Below are 18,016 nucleotides of genomic sequence, written 5' to 3' on the forward strand. Positions count from 1 at the left end.
GGACAGGAGACCAGTTTTAAATATTCATGGTTAATGCCTCCTTTTATTCTTGTGGGGCTTTGCTTTTCATATTTTGTTTATTTAATAAGTTACTTCATGATATGGTGAATTACAAAGCCATTTAATGGACTTTTGCTACAACCAGCAGAATGCCAGTAAAATTAAATGAGGCATCTTCATCAAATTCTTTTTACATTTTTTATTATAAGCTTAGCAGGACATATTTCGAAAGTAACGTGTTTATGCTCCAACTTTAATCACAAAGGCAAAACAACAACTTCAGCTACGAATTTTCTTTTTCAAACTATATCATAGCTATGAAACCCCATTAAACAGCTATCATCTCCCTCACCCATTTAAAGCGCAATAACTCCCTGTAACCTTTTCTGCTTCATTTAGATACCAATTTTAAAAAAATTAAGCCTCAACAACATCTGAATGGAATGATCCTGCTCCCATTTAAATCAAAGGGACTTTTACAATTGACTTCATTTGGAGTAGAACTGGTGCCAAACAGTGGTTAATTTACAGGACAGAGTTTTCGAAGGATCATTTCCCTCAGTCATATTATATTCTGGTAAATAACCCTCCATGAGGGACTTTGCTGTTCTTTCATTGCTGTCTCTCAGCCAAGCAAATTAATACAAGAAACAGATGCACCTTCAAACCATCTTCTGTCGTCACTGAGGTTCTAAGAAAGATCTAAGAGTCCCACCAGCAACCACAGCGAGATTAGTGTCCTCTAAGCCTGTGGCTAATTTACAAAAGGCCAAGAATTTACATTAGGAGTGTGGTTTTGCTCATTCTCAGACTGGTGCAAATGAGAAGTAAGACTCTATGGAAGATAGCTGAGTTACTGACATAAGACCAAAGTTAGATCAGATTCAGGCCCAAGTTCTGTATGTTATTTCAAGACCGTAATTAGTGAGACGTTATCTCCTCCTCTGGCTATTTTGTGTCCCAAATATCCAGAGATATTAGGCCCTCCATAGAGAAAATGGCTAGAACTGGAGTAACATGCTATGACAATAATGAAGTATCCTAGGAGCTTTTGCAGTGAGACACAGAGCAGGTGTCCTTCTCTACAGCAGACAATTAGAGAATATAGAGCTCTGAGCATAGAGAACCCCTGTTTTAGTCAGATGCAAGAACAAGACCTCAGAGTGGTTATTTCAATGCTGATGAACCACATCTTCAGAGACCGATTTTTTTATATTCAAACCTTGAGAGAAATATAGAAAAGTGAATCAAGTTCTTTGTGGGATTGAGAGAGTGAATCTACTCGTTTAATAATAGTAATGAGCATGTTTAATCTCCAAAGCACTTTACAAACATTTACTAATTAATCCTCATAACATTCCCAAGAGGTAGATACTTTAGTATGTTCATTTGACAGATGGGGAAGCTGGGAGGGGTCAAGTGACTTGTCCTGGGCCATAATGGCACAGTTGGAATTAGAACTCAGGAGTACCTGACTCCTGGTCCAATGCTCCAAGCACTAGACCATACCTTTCTCTTAGGATAGTGCTCCCAAAATGCCAATGACCCACATAACTCATTAGTAAGATGGTTGCCAAGTGTAAAGAACAATGTGACAGATCATCCCCTAAGGATCTGTGCACATAAAGGACCCCCTACATGGCACCCATCCCTCCTGCAAAGAAGGGGTGAGGTTCTGCCATCTCCACAGCACTGTTTCCTTCCTCCTCCACACCCCCTGGAGGACTAAGGTTTTGGAAATGTACATGGGGGAAGGAGAGGCTGGGATGAGTCTGGATGTAGTAAGTTCATCATTTCCTCCACTTCAGAATTTCCCACGAAAATTAATACAGTCTGGCCCCCCTTCCTTGCATAGGGAACCCCCTTTTATGGGTAATCCCAGGATCAGCTGTTGCCTGAGGGCCCCAGAGTTGCCATAGGGAGATGGGTAGGAGCTGCCTTTACACTAACCCAGAATGCCTCTGCACTGTGGGGAGGAGGGGCGGGAGTCCCTACCAGCCCCTTTAATTCCTTTATGCTGCTCTAACTTTGCAAAGGGGCCTTAGGCAGAGTGGAGGATTTTTAGGGGCCTTTCCTTAAAGGTCATTTGGTGCCTTAATATAATTTAAATAAAATCTGAAGTTGGTCCAAACGTGTGAGCATTTTTGAAATTTCAAAATGGTTTGTTTTGAAGTGTTTGAAATGACCCTACTTTCAGTTAGTTCAAAATTTGTCATGATTTTTAAAAAGTCAAAAGCACAATGTCAAATGGTTATTTGCATTTTTATTTCTCAAAAAACATAGTAAGCAGTTCAATAATGTTGACTACACATATACATTCTTAAAGGCACAGCATTTTTCACAAACAAAAAGAAGAGATGTCCCGCCCTCCCCCCCCAAAAAAAGTTGTTGCCAAATGCAATTTTTCATGAAAAATTGTAACCAGTTTTACTCAAACCAAAATGCAACATAAATTGGTAACTTGCCAAATAAACGCAAGAGCCATTACAATAACACCAGCATCCCACTCCTCACACAACCCCAGCATATACACGATTAGCAAACTAAAAAGAAATCATATTGAGCCATCAGCCCAGAAGGATGCCACAGATGTGGTCTGGTGAACAGTGATTAGAATATTTCTATCTGAATCTATACTTGCAAAACAAGGACTTGTAATTCACCCCCAAACATAGTGGCAGAGGAGGCTGTAGTGCAGTCTGGACAGATATCTTTACCACCCTGACATCTAACCTTGCCCTGTAATTAACTGAAGAGTCACACACATTTCAGCTGGTTTGGCTGCTTCAACTAATGAGTGGCTCAGGACTCAACTAGTGTGGATCCTGAATTACCTGCCACTCATGGATTAGTCCTTGTGGTTACATGCAGCAAGACAGGTGCAGAATTGTGGTAGTGTGTGTTAAATGGGAAAGAACACAAAGAGAGGGCCATGTTCCAATCTGGTGCAACTCACTGACTTTAATCACACACACTGAATGTTTTGGGTGGCTAGCCATATAAAAACAAAACCTTGAAGTTCCTGTATGTCCATTACCCGAGACACAAAATGCTTGACATTTTAATTAAGATCTACAGTATCAATATCACAAAATTAGTCTGAAGTTACAAGAGCAGGATCCAATCTGATTGTAAAAACATGGTTATTCAATTGATGGCCAGCACTCAGTCATAACCAGAGCTGGGTTAGGACCAGGAGTCCAAGTTCAAGACTGGGGAAAATAAGAAACCAAGGGAAACTGTCTTCTCAAATAATCCTAGGAGGAGCTGTGATTTTAGCGTGAAAGAATGGAGTGCAGCTTTAAAGTAGCCAAATGAAAATCCTGCTGCCATAATTTCCCCGTAAGATAAAAGCAGACTTGATCTCGTAATACTGGCCTCTGACGTGTGGTTTTATTGGGACTGTCCTCCATATTAAAGAAAAAAATCACTCCACTTTTAATATTCAAGATTACTCCAATACGTATGCATTACAGAATTTGTCTGGGCTAATCCTTTCCTGGAAATAAAGTTCCCTAGTGTAAATGTTGAAGGCGAACGGAAAAAGGAAAAAAATGGAAAAGTGATTTTGGTTCCTATATCAGATCACTTTTTAAATACTTTTCCTGCTTGTTTTTTTATACTTGAAATATCCGATTCTTATTTCCTCTCTAAGGAGGGCAATGGCAAGATCTCTGCAGGACCTGATGATGTCAAACAAAATTGTAGCTTCACCTCCCCACAGCTGTGGGTGGAGGAGATTCAGAAGCATGTGACATAGTGAAATCAACTGGAAAAAAACAGATGCCTCTAAGAACAGAATATGGGCTTAACTATGGAATGAGCTTAACTAGAGGTAGTGTTGTCCAATGGACAGAGCACTAGACCGGAACTCAAAAGATAGGTTTCTGTTCTCAATTCAGCCCTGGTCTGCTGGGTGATTTTGAGCAAATCACTTGTCTTCTCTGTGCCTCAGTTTTTCCCTCTATACAATGGAGACAATGAAACTTACCTCATTTGTAAAGCACCTTGAGATTTACTGATATAAAAGTGATACAAGAGCTAGGTATTATTGCCGCAAATGGATTCATATGCTGCAACATAAGAATTTCCTTGTACTTAAGTTATAGGGTCATAGATCCTGAAGTATTTCTCTTACTAGTGCGAGCAGCTGGTCAAAAAAATGGTAGCAAAAGAACCAAAGAGCAAATTCATGGATGTCATCAGTGACTGTGGGTATGTTGACACGGCAATAAAAGACCCACAGCACTGCCACGGCTGACTCGGGCTGTAGCTGCGAGGCTAAACACTTCAGCATAGACATTAGAGCTCGGGCTCTGAAACCCAATGTGAGGGGAATGGATCTCAGAGCCCAGGCTTCAGCCCAATCCCCAATGTCTGCAATTTTTAGTCCCAGTCTGAGCCCCATGAACCCGAGTCAGTTGACCCAAACTTGGAGACTCCGTGCCACAGGTTTTTTATTGCAGTGTAGACATATCCTGTAAGTCCACTGATATCAGTAGACTTGCACCTGTTTACATGGTGAATCTCATCCCTGGGATACTTGGTCAAAAATAGGAGATTTATATTTGTGAATGAAAAGGGGCTAGAGCTCTTCAGTGATAGAGCCAGGAGTGAGTTCTCACCTCTCCTCTCAGATAAAGTAAGTGTCCTAACTGATCAACCATCGTGGATCTAGCTATTAAGAGTTGTGAAGTATTACAAATGGTGGGAACACCAAGAATACTGTTCAGAAATTATAAAAGCATATGGTGGCAATGGAAAAACAAGGTGTATTTGATGCATTAAAAAGATCTTCATCCTATAAGGGATGTGTTTAAATTGTGACATCTATATGTATGGACACAGTTCTATAGTCCTTACTCTTTTTTTTACTTTACTGGAAACAGCATCCAAAGCTGTGGACCAGATTCTGATTTCACACCAGTTTTACACCACTGACTGAAATTGAATCCTGCCTCATTTAAATGGTATAAGGGAGAGGATAATCAGCTCCAATATTTCTACATTAGGCAGGTGTTTGTCATGAGAAAACTATTATTCACTGATAAAAGGAAAAGCAGGTAATAATGTGTTAAAAATAAGATGGAAAATATAAAACCCACTCAGGCAACCAACACCCCCTTCAGCCTATGAAATCACAGCTCCCACCCCCCACCCCCCAAACCATGAATCCCCCTACAAGGAGACACCAGCCTGGAAAATTACCAGGTCACCAAAACCTTGCAAGAGAGACTCACAAAGGAATCATTCTAACAGTACACATTCCCTGGGGGCAAAGCCCACCCCAATGCCAACAATGAGTAAGCAACACTTATCCCCTCCGTGCAGGCCTTAATTCAGCTGTAGCAGTTCTAAGGTGCTCACCTCCCTGGTATCTAATCTTCATTGATCTTAAAATGGCCTGGAGGGCTTTGCATGGGTTTCTTGAACTGGGTTCATTGTCACCCTACTAGACTATGGCCTCTTATTGAAACAAATATCCAATATTTAGCACATCCAGACATTAACTAATTAAAGCCAACCATCCCTGTGGGGTGGGCATTATCCCCATTTTATAAATGGGGAACACTGAGGCACAGAAAGGTTCAATGACTTGCTCAAGTATACCATGAGCAATAGATAATAGAGAAAAAAAAACAAGAGTCCTGATTCCTGCTTTTGGGGTTGGATCCCTGGAAAACACTGAGACCAGCAAACCATGTCAGAAGCGTGGTATATGCTTCAGCAAGATGGAGAGAGAATAGGAGGGCTCACCAGAGACCTAGTGTGGGTTTCCCACCACAGAGAAGAAGAACCCAGAGGAAGAAGAGCACCACACCGTGCAGGAGAAGCCTTCCCAGACTGCTAAAAGCTTGCTAAATGCATGCTTGCTGCAGTCAGAGTGCTAGCCTGAAGCCATTTAAAGGGGAAATATACCTATTAGCATTAAACCCAAAGGTGCTGGATTAGGATATTTGTAATGGAATCAGAATCATTGGGGCTTGGCCATCTTCACAGAGTTATCCTAAAGCCAGAAAAAATTAGCAAAGTTAAAATAGGAAATCGCCCTGCCTCTGAGCACTACCCCAAACCATTTACCAGCTCTGAGATGGACCCTAAGGATTCCCTACCTCCAGCTTCAGGCTGGCTGCTGCAGGTCAGGACTGAGGTGTGTTAGCAGAACAACACGGGGGATTGCAGTTTAATGGATGCTGCAGTTTAAGATTACTGAGATGTTTTGGCAAAGCTGCGTGTGGGGCTCAGGACTGGAATAGCAGGGGACTGACGTGTACTGGCAGACCTATGTAGTGAATCTTGTCCAGAACCTGTTTATGCTGTGTCTGCTTTAACCACCGCTCTTTATTCCTCCCTTTCATAAACAACAAGCTGACCAACAAAGGTCGGAATGAAAACCTGACATGATACTAAACAAACAATTTTTCAAAGGGTTATTTTGGAGCTACCCAGCGAGAGAATGGTTAGCTAGCTCCTCCTGGGCTACATTGTGCAATCCTTACTCACACCACAGACTTCAGCGGGGCTACTTGTGAGAGCAAGTACTCCCCAGTCTAGCCCACTGCAATCAGGCGCATGGAATCACAAGGTCATAGGATTGTATCACGCAGCCATTTTGGAGATCAGAAACAGCTCAAATGAATATGGTCCAGCACCTCTCCTCTTTATTTCAGGGTGATAATTAAAAAAAAAAAACCCCTTCACCTTTCCCCTGGAATTGGGGGAGCAGGAGGAGATGTCTGCTTGCATCTGTGACCCTGGCAACTTTTCACAAGCAAAGACAGCTGAGTCACTAATATTTACAAAAATACCACAATTGACTGTATTCGGCCCTGCGGAGAATGCCTGCTGGGTATTCACAGCTAAACATTAGCAACTCAGCCATTTCTGGCAGCCTTTGTGAAGGGCTGTAGATTCAATTCGATGACCTCCAACAAACCCGTTTCCTCTGCAAGTATCTTAAAAAAAAATACATTAAATCCCTAATAGATCCACTGAAACGGGAGGAGACAACCCTTCCCAGCCTCAGTGGATGTCCCAGATCACCCTGCAGACCCAGTCATATGACTTGCCTGGATGCTGTGTGCATTGGCTCTGTTATCACCATTGCCTAATGTGATTTAGTGCTGTCTGTAATGCATTATTTAAACATGAGAATGTGAAAATGCAGCAGTTGGATATGGAATAGGATGTGAAATACTGTTGAAAAGCTAAAACATGCTGTATGCAGGGTTTTTATTTTTTTAAGGACTACTTTGACACGTTTTTATATCCTTGGACAATTTTTTTCTCCATTAGCCATTAGAGTCTTAATTTAAAAGGCACAGCAGGGAATAGCTAGATTCAGTGCTTTGTATTATATATAAGTTGATATATAATACAGTCGAATAGGAATCTAAATATTTATTTCCTGGATGTCTGCACTGTATAAAGTAATTTATTTACTAAAAAGTAAATACAAGTCTCATTTCGAGAGTTCTGTTTCTCAATTAAGATGTTATGACAATGATATGGACAATATTTGCTGATGCCACCACAATCAAATCAATTAACACCTCATTTATACCTTACAATTGCTTCTTATGCTGTACAGAAGATTTCTAATTCAGCTTCTAAATGGACCAATTGTTTGGGCACCCTTCTGTCTCTGCAGACTGCAGAGATTTCATTGAGACCAACACATTTGCTTTGATAAATTTGTTTTTAGTGCATGCGGCTTCCTGTTTATCTAACCTAGCAAAACCTGACCAACTACCAACCCTTAGTCTTCCTCACACAACATTACAATGCAGCACTAGTTCTCCAAGAAGACTCCCCAGAGAAATGTTTAGCGAATAAAGTTTGTCAAGAATATAGCCCATTGTCTGGGTTACCAAAAGATATTAATTCAATGACAACAAAATGATCTGGATACGAGCTGTGATGAGACTGACTATTATATATAAGATGTGTAAGACATACTAACTAGGTGGTTACATAGAGGAAACTTTTAAACACATATAGTGTAAATTGGAATGTGGAACAGAGACACTGCATGGAGTGTAGTCCTGATTCCCCCCCCCCAAACATTCCCTGCTGAGCAGTGCCACAATTAATCAAGGTTTCTAGGTTTTAGTTAATTGCTGGACCCCAATAAATTGGTTTGTACTGGCTTTGGTCCAGGCCTGATAATTTCGCAGCCTTGAGTTTGGAAACTGCTGCACATTCACACAGGAGCCTGCAAGGAGGGAGCTGGGATCGAAAGAATAAAAGAAACACTTGTTGTGCTAGGCTCTGAAAAAGCCCGTCCACCAGTGACCATGTCCTTCACTGTTTATTTTCTCCATATATCTTATAATGTTTTTTATGATGGAAAAAAAAACTCCTTTATTTTAAACTCTCTCTGGAGATAGTTGTTCTCAAATGGGGTGCCTCTAATTTCACCAGTTTCCCCTTGGAAATTTCCACTCAACTTATCCTCGGCTGAAAAGTTCAGCGAAGCTTTTTGAGAATGGTCTAAAAACATGACCCCGTCTGCATCTCTGATTGCCTGCAAGGTTCACAGATTTCTGCCAAGCAGAAGATCAATGCTTACTGCCTTATAAACCAGGCCAGAGGAATAACCTAGGGGCAAAGAGGCCTGGTGCCACTGGTTCCATAAACTGGCCCAAAATTAGCTCTTTGTGAGCAACCTTAGGTACCGGAATAAAAGAGACTATGAAGAAAATTGCAATGGTGTTTACAACATGGGCATGCTCAGAATCAGAGAGACTGGGGACACTGTTGAGTAGGAAGTCTGGTGTCTCAGGCTTTGTTCTAGAGTAAATACATTATATTGTTATTAACGTGAAAGAAAAGATGATCCAGGGAAGGGCTAAGTGCTTTCAAGTCCCACTGGCCTCCATGCTCAGCACCTAGCAGGTCCTGGCCCATGCTAGCAAATATTTGACTTTGTTCTCCTTAGAGAAGTCTCATTTTGGCAATTTCAAAAGCTCTCTCACACCAGCAAGTCTCTGTGCAAGAGTTACATAAAGTTTGAGGTGTTGTCAACTTTGGCTCAGAGAGACAAGATTAGCAGCATTACTCATGGTTTTATAAAATCATATTTAAATTGAGATTCAGGGCCATATTCAGTCCTCCTTACTAACTCAGTATTGCTTTAGAAAGATGAACTGGATAGGGCTATCTCAGCTGCAAAGAGACCCCAATCAGCAACTACTTCTATATCATAGCATAATTCTATGCACTCTTAACCTGCAAGGCTAGCCAAGGCAATCTATTAGTCATGTTTTGCACCTGGGTAGGTGAGTAGCTAATTGGCCCCCAGCCAGCAGGCACAAGTTAAATAATAAGTACACTAAAGGTACTCCATTGATGGGCGAAAGATAGCAAAGGAAACAGGGTCTCTCCGGCAGAGAGAAGCCCAGGATTAGGGTACACAAAGCCTACAGGAGCAGCCTACTACAGGGTCAGGATACTAACAAGGGCAGTCAGGGCCAAGGATCAAAGCAGAGGCAAACCTGAGGCTAGGAGTAACCAAGGAGTTCATAGTCAGTTTCAGGCCGGAGTCAATACCAAGGGTCAGAGTTCAAGTCAGGAGGCAAAGTCCAAAACAAGCCAAGAGTTAAAGAACACAAGCAGCCATGGCACCCATAGGAGACCAACACTGTTACCAGGACACTTCCTGGTATGCCCCTTGGGTTTATAGGTCAGGGGGCCAATCAGGAGCCATGGGGCTGCTGCCTGTCTAACCCTTGAGGCAGAACTTCCTATAGGCTGTGTCCACAGTGGGTCATGGGAAGCAGAGCATAAGCTAGTAATAGTTGCTGCTGGGTGGCAGTCTGGGGCTGTTAACTACCTAATAGCTCTACAGACCTGGGCCCTAGACCCATAGAGCATTACATGCAGGGGGGTAATGTAGGCTCCTGCTAGAGAAACTATAAGATACAGTATATAAGTAGAAAGGAAAAGACTTCAGTAGCCCACGAGGAGAGGAGAACTATTCAGTTTTGTTTAAACTTGTTTACAATACCCCAGAAGGTATGTGAACTTCGATGACTTAGCCACAGGGCTGGGCCACAGAAGACCACTGGCAGGAGGTGCTAGAGCAGAAGATAGAGGCAGCATCCTGCACCAATGCAAGGGGGCACTCAGAGTCCCACCGCACTGCTATTCAGATACGTGGCCAAATCCTCAACTGATGAACATTGCTGTAGTTCCATTGACGTGAATACCGATTTACACCAGCTGAGTATCTAATCCATCATTTCAATTGTAAGGAAGAACTTTTATTGAGTTCACATGAGCTTGCCATTTTCAGAGTCAGATGACAACGGCACAGAAAAGCAGCGGTATAAAAGCTCATTCCAGAATTTAAATGGTCCTTCAAGGAAGATTTTGTGCCACTTTTAACAGTACATTCTGAAAATATAATATAATATAATATAATTATGCCAGCACTGCTAGACATATAGTATTATAGTTTTATATACATTTTCTGTGTACAAGAGCCATATACCACGTGAAATCAATTATTATAAATATATATATATATATGGGAATCATATACTGTGACTTGGAAAGGTTTGTTTTAACTCATTCAAACATTCATCACATGACATCCAGGGGAGATTCAGATCAGCATTTTCAAGTGGCCTAAGATGTAGGCACCTAACTACCAATAACTTTCAACAAAAATTAAACAAATAATGAAAAATATTTATGATTAATTATTATTATTATTATTAGAGAGAAACAAGAAGTCAACATCCTGACATTACTGGGAAATGTATCTAAAAAAGTAAATTCAGTGGATAAACAACCAAAGAAGATAAATTGGAGATCAAAAATTTCTGTCAGAGAGCAAGATGCTGTATGGAGAGTAAGATACATCCTGTCCAGAATTAGACCAGGTATAAATTCAACCATTTGGTTCTCAGAAAAGGCCATGAACTTGAGAGGGGAAAAAGCAAGACATTCTAAAATTGTCCCAAGGATCAACCCTCATCGTTACAGAATTTCTATGTAAACAGGACACCTAACTCTCTCAGGCACTTTTGGAAATGCTAGCTAAAATTCCTTCCTCAATTTGGTTATATCACTACAAAAGCCCTCATTAGCATTTTGCCTTCCATGGACTGCTAGGTATGATCTGATGCTCACTTGACTCTAAGACTACCGTTTATGCAGTTCTTGTTTCACATGAGAAATCCTGATTCATACAAATTGTCCCATTGACAACATATGGGATTATTTTCGTGAGAAAGGGTTGTAGGATTAGGCCCATAATTATGTCCAGGATACTATGGTGATGGGCACCTTATAAATGTCGTAAATAGATTAGCTTAGAGGGCAGATGCAGATGAACACTTTGCGATCAAGGCATATCCAGGATGGCATTCCTCACACTCACTTCTTCTCATCCAATGGCCTGTATACCTCTCATGTGCAAGACTGGTCTCAGTTCTGGTTGGCAGAACATCATGTGCAGTGTGGTGACTTTTAAAGTTATCCTTACATTTCTCCTGCACTCTTTTTCTTGTCACAATTTGCTGTACATTTCCATGACTGTTGGAAGGTTTCACCGATCGCTACATAAAAGCCAATCTGTACAATTTTATTTTTGATTTAGGAATATATTTTATTTGCATTTTAGAGATATTAAAATATTTCCAACCATTCTCACATCTCAGACACTGATGCCTTTTCCTCGAGGCAGGGAAGCTGAGACTTCAAGTTTTATGTTGTGTTTATTGAAATTACTTTGCTCTTTGTGCCTCTCATCCATTTTGCAATTGTTAATTTGCTAAGCCTCACAATAGCCCTGTTAGATAAATATCTTAATTACCAATGATAAAGGTAGGAGGTGGAATCCTAGCCCTCTTGATGTTTTACCACTGACGTCTACTGGCTAGGATTTCACACAAGTAACTAAGGCAGAGAGTGGTGTATTGATTGACGTGCCCAAAGACACAGTGAGTGAACAGCACAGCAGAGAATCTAGATTTCCAATCTTCTTTTGTAATCACAAAATAATGTTTCATCCTCAACCTTTTTTTGTTTAGCATATAGTGCTCATAAAAAATGCTGGACAGACAACCAAGCTTGTGTTTCCATTACGAATCCCAATGTCAGGGGTTGATCGTACCCATAAAAATTCACTCAGGGCTAAAAATAGCATTATAAAATCTGGGGAATAATCTTCTATTTAATACGTTTTCAAAACACTCAGTTCAAGTTATAGGCATGAAAAATATTTCTTAAAAAAAAAACCACCCATAGGAGTTTACTAATTCAAAAGCTTCCTTTCACACTTGTATAATTTTGCAGATTCCTAGACCTGACCACAGGCTAACCAGCTCTCTAAATCTAAATGACTGAGTTAATATTTGGTATTAAGAAAACTCCAAAAATGTGTATCAATAGATTTGAGTGTATGCATGCTGCTCTTGTTCTCTTTTTATTACCACAAGAATGGAGACATTAGACATGGATATACAAGTATTAAGCTGATCACAGAATATCAGGGTTGGAAGGGACCTGAGGAGGTCATCTAGTCCAACCCCCTGCTCAAAGCAGGACCAATCCCCAGACAGATTTTTGCCCCAGATCCCTAGATGGTCCCCTGCAGGACTGAACTCACAACCTAGGGTTTAGCAACTGAGTATTGCTAAGTATCTTAGCTGCATCCACAACACAAGGAGATGGGCTCTCTAATTGTCAGTTTCACAGGTTTTTAGCTATGCAAGTCCTATTATCTTTAATGAGAGTCATGTGGCTAAATCTCTGAGCTTTTTAAAACTTTAAAGCATCCTTGTAGCTTTAAGACCCATCCCTGGGGGAGCATGGGGAGATATTCTGTTTCAAGCACAAATCCTTCCTCCCCAAACTCCAGAGCATGTCACTTTGCATGTTCAGCCAGTCAATTCTCCTGGCGGTGTGTAAGGTGGCAAATACCTGACCAGCGCCTTCTCTCCTTTGGGGTGTTCTGTGCCCCAGGGGTGCTAAATCCCTATGCTTTGGGGAATACAGGAACTGCAATTGCACCCTACTGCATGGGCACAGAGCAAAGGAGAGTCTTTGTGCTTTGCAGTCCATAAGGTATGTGATATATAATGTTCACAGACTCTCTAATGCAGGGCCATATCAGATGCAATGCACAATACAGGGCACATTGGGAATTTAATAGAAAATACTAACTTTGGCATAGATTTTCTTGAACCATTCACTAGAACCGAATAAAGAATTCCATCTCTGCTAAAGAATTCTACAAGACAGTTCCAAAAACCTCTTGAAAGAATATCACTGGCTATTACACTATATAGTATAGAGTAATACCTATAGAAATCCTATTAGTTTCATGCCTATTAAATTCTATTGGACTTTTCCATAAGAACAGCTAGTGGAAAGGATATTGCAGACACAGTCAAAAGAAAGCTCAGCAATACATTTTTATTTTTACTATACATTAATTTCTATAAGGTTCCTTTTTTTCAAATGACTAATTATGGATAGGCCTCTTCAAAAAGTTACCTAACTCCCACTGAAAGTCAATGGGAGCTGGATGTCAAACTCCTTCAGGCACTTTTGAAAATCCCACCATACAGACATATTATATATAAAGGTAAATTAATCCAGCATCAAAATGCAACTAGTTCTGCGGCAGAACACAGCTTCAAAATAGAACAGCTTCGGTAACAGAACAGTGTAGAGACCTGGCATGGGAAAGAATTCCTTAGCCAACTGTAGCAATATGGGAATTCAGGAAGATAAACTAAACCATATTATACTGAAATCCAGCCAGGATACCATGTCAGTTGCCCCTGCTCTTCCAAAGAAATGCCTGGGGATCTTTAATCACCACCACTGATCAGGAAACCTTTAATATCTCATCTGAAAGATGGTACCCTAGCAGCATAGCTCCTCCTGACACCAGGCAGGCGAATAGTTCAGTTCTGACTCAGAGGGAAAACTGACAACAACAACACTTCCCACAGCACCATGATTTTTTTTCACAGATAATAAGGACAGAAGGAATCATGATGGCCATCTAGCCTGACCTCCTGCATAACACACGCCATGAAACTTCAGTCTGTTATGCCTGCATCAAATGAAAGCCGACAATCTCTGGTTTAACTAGCGCAACTCTCTCAGAAAGGAATCCAATCTTGATGTAAAGACTTCAAGTGATGGAGAATCCACCATGTCTCTTGTTAGGCTTTTCCAGTGTTAATTATCCTCACTTAACAATTCGTTCTTTATTTCACTTGAATGTATCTGGCTTCAATGTCTAACCATTGGACCTTGTTATGCCTGTGTCTGCTACATTTCCTGGAGGTCTCCAGGTCTGTTCCTGCTTAGCTTGTGAGATTAAGGCCACATCATCTGAAATGGGAAGGCAGTAGGATTTGCAAGTGGCCACACATCTGACTGGCTCCCCACTTGCCAATAGTATAAGAACATAAGACTGGCCCTACTGGGTCAGAGTAAGGATCCATTTAGCCCAGTATCCTGTCTTCTGACAGTGGCCAGTGCCAGGTGCCACAGAGAGAATAAGTATCAGAGGGGTATCAGAGAGAATAAACAGAACAGATAATCATCAAGTGATCCATCTCCTGTTGCTCATGCCCAGCTTCTGGCAAACAGAGGCTAGGGTATCTTCTGGGAAGGCTCTGTCCAATACTCGCTGAAGTCAATGGAAGATTTTAGTTAATTTAACTAAACTTTGGATCAAGCTCTGAGTTAAGTTCTCAGGGGTCATAGGTGGTTGCAGGGCTGGCTCCAGGCACCAGCTGAGCAAGCTGGTGCTTGGGGCGGCAGATTGTTCGAGGCGGCATTCTGCCCAATCCTAGGGCGGCACGGCCGCTTTTTTGTTTTGTTTTGTTTTGTTTTTGTTTTGTTCTTGTTCCGCTCCGGCGTCACTGTAGGGGGCGGCGGCGCGGAGAACCAGAGCGCCCTGCAGGGCAGTCCTCTTCCTTCCCTCCCCGCCGACCGGAGCGGAGCCCTCACGGCAGGTGGCAGGAGGCGGCGCAATGGGAGGGGCCGCGTGGCAGCGTCCCTGCTGTAGCCCTGGCCGCCCCCTTCTCTCTCTCTCCTGCCCACTCCCTCCCCCGCCCCCCCCCCACCCAGCCGGTCCCCCTGCACCCGCGCTCCGGCCGTGCCGCGTTTTTTTTTTTTTGCTTTGCCGTTCTGGCCGCCCCATGTTTTTGTTTTGTTTTTTGCTTGGGGCGGCCAAAAAGCCAGAGCCAGCCCTGGGTGGTTGGCTCAGAAGCTGGGGCCTGAGTGCATACAGAGGAGTTGTTCACCCACCACATTAAACCTGTTTTATAGGCCAGAGCCATGCTACCAGACCAGGCAAAATATTCCAAGGCCCAAATCCCTTAGGTGTTGCACACCCTTATCTCAGAACTTTAGGGCTCTAATCTTTCAATGATTTATGCATATGCTTAAGTTTATCCAATAGGAGTAGTTCTATTAATAAGTCTTTGCAGGATCAGGGCCTAAATTAGTAGGATTTCCTGCCCACCCATGAGATTTAGGATCATGTTCCTGATAGAATCCTGGCATTTGTTTTTCTCTGCAAGCACATTTCTTCCTCTGCCTGCAACTCACCCATTCCAAGAGAAGTGCTGGCAGTCATTCTACGGCACTGGCTTCCACCTTCATTACTAAGATTTCCTCATAATCAGTGAAATTTTCTTCCTATAGGAATATGTGTGTGAGGTCAATACATTTTACACCCAAAATCCAGATGGAAAGAGATGTAACTGGGGGCGGGGGGGGGGGGGTTGATGTGTTTGCACACACTAAAATATTTTCAAAATGTTTAGCTTCAGAGCACGGGGGGTTTATGCTAAGAATTGTAAAATCATATTAGTACACAGCCCTAGTTACTTATTGAGCTGGAAAACAGCCATGAGGTATCAAATCCATCCCTCTGCTAATGCAGGATTGTTCCATAAACTCTATGTCTAGTGTTTTAACTAGTCTAGTATTACAAGAGATGGAATAAAAGTTGCACTGAGTTTTCAATTTTATGGGATTTACTGAAGTCCAAGGAGACTTGTGACCTCTCAGCAGTATTAGACTCCCAAATACCCTTATACAAAACTAAGGGGAAATAAACTGTAATTTGTTTCCCTACATGATGTCTTTTCATACCTCACTCTTTCTCTCAGATCATTTGTCAAGGGTTTGCTGATCTCTTCTTATTAGTTAAAGGGGCTACAACAAGACGAACAAGAATGTTTGACCAAGCATGTAATGTCATGAGTCATGGGTTTAATTTAGTTCCAACAGATTTTCAGTATGACCTTGAAACCTTCTAACACAATAAACCAGACCAGGCCATGAGTATCAGAAAAGGATGCCTGGCAAATCCTAACAAACAAGAACTTAATCAGTCCAGCAACGATCTGCGCTCTGTGTGTGTGGAAAGCCTGCACCAGAGCCAGCTTGGTTTATATTTCTCTCTCTAATAAACTGAGCAGAACTGAAAGCTTTGCCTTACGGGGAAGCCCTATACAATTTGTTAGAAAATGGGAACCTTGCTATGGTTTTTAATTTTCAAACCATCCTATAGAATGTATTAGTGAAGTCTAGTGCTGTGATAGAATTCTATACGATTACAACCCCCACAGACCGGATCTCATTCTCTATTAAATCTAAGTGTATCGAGTAATTTCTATAGACATTTAATAGGTTTCTATTAAACTTTGACCATTGCCAGTTGCTGCCTAAAGATAGGCAGAATGTTTTTTTTTTCTTTTTCTGGAAATGAAGTATCCGGCATTTAAAGCTGAACCATCCTGTCCTGTGGCTCACCGTCCCCTGCAAGCTTGGGAATGGGCAGGGGGGGGGGGAACTAGTCCCAGGATCTGGGCGAGCGGCCCCTTTAAGCTCAGGGTGAAGTTTGCTTGAGTTGAGAGGATCTTTTGAAGCTTCCTTGCTCAGAGGGAGGGAGGGGAGAGGCTCTTAAGATCCCTGCCATGGAACGAGCTCGTTTTCCTAACGCACTGACTTTCCTGCCTCCCTTAGACAGCCCCGCCCCCCACCCCCCAAATCAAACAAACTCCACCCCAAACTTTTGTCAATCACCACTTGTGTGCCAGGCAGAAGCGAGGGGGGCGCAGAGAAAGGCGAGGGTGGGAAGGGAAGGCGGATCTCCGGGGCTCTGGCTACATTCCTGCTCCTGCAGGCAGCAGCCCCGCTGCCGGCGGCTCTGCGGGGGTTGCAGGGCAGGAATCACTTAAGAGCATCCTCCGAGGCGCTGCAGCCACCTCTAGCTCACCGGGCTCCCGGCTTTCGGCCCTTCACAGAGCAGCTGCAAGAGGAAGGAAAGTAGGTGGCAGCGGCCCCTCCTCTCTCTTCCCCCTTAGCAGGGCAGCATCAGACCCGGGGCAGCTCTTCCCCTGGACTCTCCATCAGCGCCTGGCTTGACCTCCCCGCCCCGGCTCATTTGGGGGGCGGGGGTTATAGGACCCAGCAAGCCCCATCGTCAAGGCTCCTGGAGTGAAGGCAGAGCCTGAATCCCAAGCGGGCTTTGCCGGGGGCCCCGATGGCTCCGGGACTGTTACTGAGTCACGGGGGGTGAGATCCCTGCCTCTCCGCCCCCTCCAGCCCGACCAAAGCCCCTCGCCTATTTCCAGGGGGAGCCACTTGAGTCTCCAGCGGCTGCTGCTGAAACGGACCAGCCCGCCAGCTTCTGCCTTCTCAGCAGGTTTGTTCCCGTCTCTTGCCTCTGCCCGTAGCCAGACAGGGACCCAGGGGGGGTTTAGGCGGCCGCAGGAGAATGGCTGGACCCAGGGAGTATCAGAGGAGTAGCCGTGTTAGTCTGGATCTGTAAAAAGCGACAGAGTCCTGTGGCACCTTAGAGACTAACAGAGGTATTGGAGCATAAGCTTTCGTGGGTGAATAGTCACTTCGTCACCGAGAGAGAGCAGGGAGCTGTGGCACAGCCAGACACACCTAACAGGGCCCACTCAGAACCTAAGCCCCGTTTGCGATTCCCCCCCACCCGCTGCTGATGCTAGGACTGGCT

At 43.0% G+C, this 18,016-nt stretch overlaps 1 protein-coding gene across 10 annotated transcripts in view; it reads left to right on the forward strand.

Moving 5' to 3' along the window:
* Nucleotides 1–18,016, forward strand: part of CHRDL1 (chordin like 1) — an 80,790-nt gene that overhangs the window by 6,391 nt on the left and 56,383 nt on the right. For 2 of the 10 annotated variants that reach the window (XM_005291811.5, XM_005291812.5), the window contains exon 1: nt 17,077–17,695. The exons of 5 other annotated variants lie outside the window; for them this stretch is intronic. The gene's annotated coding sequence lies outside the window, so the exon portion shown is untranslated. Of the gene's footprint in view, nt 1–17,076; nt 17,696–18,016 lie in introns of those variants that run through there. 3 more of the 10 variants (XM_065556616.1, XM_065556615.1, XM_065556614.1) reach the window with 3 other exon arrangements.

Source organism: Chrysemys picta, chromosome 9 (assembly GCF_011386835.1).
Source record: "Chrysemys picta bellii isolate R12L10 chromosome 9, ASM1138683v2, whole genome shotgun sequence".
NCBI classification, from domain to species: Eukaryota; Metazoa; Chordata; order Testudines; family Emydidae; genus Chrysemys; species Chrysemys picta.